The sequence below is a fragment of the Rhagoletis zephyria genome, unplaced genomic scaffold, assembly GCF_001687245.7.
Source record: "Rhagoletis zephyria isolate East Lansing unplaced genomic scaffold, Rhagoletis_zephyria_1.1 Rzeph_scaffold_04227, whole genome shotgun sequence".
NCBI lineage: Eukaryota > Metazoa > Arthropoda > Insecta > Diptera > Tephritidae > Rhagoletis > Rhagoletis zephyria.
Window position 1 is genome coordinate 50,370 of NW_016161310.1, and position 2,608 is coordinate 52,977.

General features: G+C 37.1%; 1 long non-coding RNA gene across 1 annotated transcript; it reads right to left on the bottom strand.

The window, feature by feature from the left end:
* LOC108370434 (uncharacterized) lies at positions 1 to 1,555 on the bottom strand. Its single transcript, XR_001848630.1, has 2 exons — positions 1,464 to 1,555; positions 1 to 1,353 (listed from the first exon to the last, which is right to left on the bottom strand). It is a non-coding gene; the product is annotated as an uncharacterized LOC108370434 (long non-coding RNA).
* Between the last annotated feature and the right edge of the window lie 1,053 nt (positions 1,556 to 2,608).

Sequence of the window (2,608 nt, forward strand, 5' to 3'; positions counted from 1 at the left end):
CTGCACCTTCCCTTCTCATATTATTGCCACAATTGTTAGGGCAGTTGGAAAGCACTAGTTTCCAATCTGCACCTTCCCTTCTCATATTATTGCCACAATTGTTAGGGCAGTTGGAAAGCACTAGTTTTCAATCTGCACCTTCCCTTCTCATATTATTGCTTCAGTTGTTAGGGCAGTTGGAAAGGACTAGTTTCCAATCTGCACCTCTCTTCTCACATTGCAGATTCAGTTGTTAGGGCAGTTGGGAAGCACTAGTTTTCAATCTGCACCTTTACTTCTCATATTGTAGCTTCAGTTGTTTGGGCAGTTGGAAAGGACTAGTTTCCAATGTGCACCCTCACTTCTCATGTTGTTGGTTCGGTTTGATGAGGATTTCCATGTTATACACGCTGTCTGAATGAACTAGATCCAGAGCAGCACTGTTTGATAGGGTAGGAGGACGGTGCTTCGGGGATTGGTGTTTCGACTCTGTCAAGATTTGCAGATTCAGCAAGCTGTCTGAGTGGATTGGATCCAGAGCAACTCTGCCGGATGAAAAGGATTTGTTTCCATGCCTAGCCTCTATCTGATAGGTAGTGTTCGACAGTGATCAAGTTATGATCTCTGGAAGCTGGCAATGCTTTCACAATTTCTTGTTTGTGGCGGTAGTTCGTTAAAATACTTTAATCCCTTGTAGAATATGTTCATTTTATCCACTTCTGTCCTATATAACGGCAATCTAAAGCTATCATTTTCCCTTAGTATGTATGAATGAGTTTCATTTATATATCTGAGATTGTCGCTCAGGTAGTCCGGTAACCGACCATTCTTTATATTGAATACGAATTTCATGGCATGACAAAAAATTTGCTGCTTAACACTCAGCCAGTTCATATCGGCGAGCATCTCTCGTGTGGGTGCATCGTGACGCTTATTCAGTATAAATCGCATTGCTCTGTTTTGCATTTTTTGTAACTTGTCGATTTTTGTATTGCTTGCCATGAAAAAGATCGTTGGACAATACATGAAGTGTGTGTTCTATTATGGACCTATACACTAGTGTTTTATATCTTCTTCCTAGGTACTTACATACATGATCTTTTCATGAGACCAATTTTGGCTTTTTAATTAACGACAATCGTTGTAATCTTCTTTATCGACATGTCTAACGAATTCTGTCGTTAAGTGTGTTTTTGAGAATAGCCTATTCGCTACTGCAAGCTAAAACGCCGTTCATTATCAATAACGAATATCGGTCGTTAAGAAAAATGGGCATCGCACTACAGAACGCATTTAACAGAGGAAAAACCGCAGGGATTGCAGTAGTTCTTACAATCACCGTTGATGATACTGTGCTTGTAAATATGTAATAGTCTGAAAAGACAGAAAATTGCATTAATCAAATGTTAAACCCATCAAATAAATAAATTTCAATAATTTGTTTACCATTTCACAAACCGAATTACCAAGAAATAGAAACTCACCGCGATGTGATACAGATATAAAAACCGACAGGGCTGCATTTTCTTGGTAAACGACACAAGCGCTCAGAGCATTCTGATCCGCAATATTATTTTCTGAAAAATAAGAGTTGATAAGAGTTTTTAAGCATGATTATCACATTATCTAATTAGAGGACACTATCGTGTTTATTTTAGTAGAATATACTTGTATTATCTCAGACTTTTTTTCACTGTTTTCTAATATTCGTTCTTTTGGACTGCAAAAGCAACCATGCGCTCAATTTCTTGTGGAGAAATTTGGCCCCCATAAAGGACTTTCACCACGAAACAGCTCCAAAAACAAAAACCTTTTCTACTTGTATAATGTGGTCTGACGCTAGGGGATAAATCGATACCATCAAGGTATTCCTCAAATCAGTACTTGTACTTGTATCAAACAAGGTATCGATACCTACTCAGTATCGGAAAGGTATCGAGTACGTGTATATAGATTTTGCAGATTTTTCAAAGTTATTGAATTTTTTTTCACAAAACGCATGAATTTTTACAGGATTATTTATCTTCTAATATTTTTTCATACAAAAACAATAGAATACATTTTTACAAGATTAATAGATAAAGTTTTTTAATATAAAATAAGTTTAAGAAAATAACTCCTTGTTTGTTTAGACCACTAGACTAAACCAAACTTTGAAAAGGGTGAACCACCCTAATGTTCATGTGCATACACACACCGATATATACATACATACGAATATGAGCATATAAATAATTGCATTATTTTTCCCGCCAATTATTATAACGAATTAGCCAAATTTCCCCTCAGCACATCTCGCTGTTTGAGGGTTCGGCTAAATCTGTCAACAAATAGCGCGGGCACTCCAGTTTTTCACTTAATAGAGCACGGACGCCTATCAGCCACCACCCTTCATCACACACCATACAGGTAATATTTCGTATTCACCTTACATTTGTATATGTGTATACATACATAATTAATAAATCAAACACATATTTGACGAAGAATTAATTTTTCGTGGCTTTATTTATTTTCTCGGCCTACACTGAAAATACATTGGTGCAACCTATGGCAACATACGGAGCTTCGAAGAAAGTTGTTGCACCTATGAACATGGTCCATCTTCGCCAGGAAATACAAACAGCCA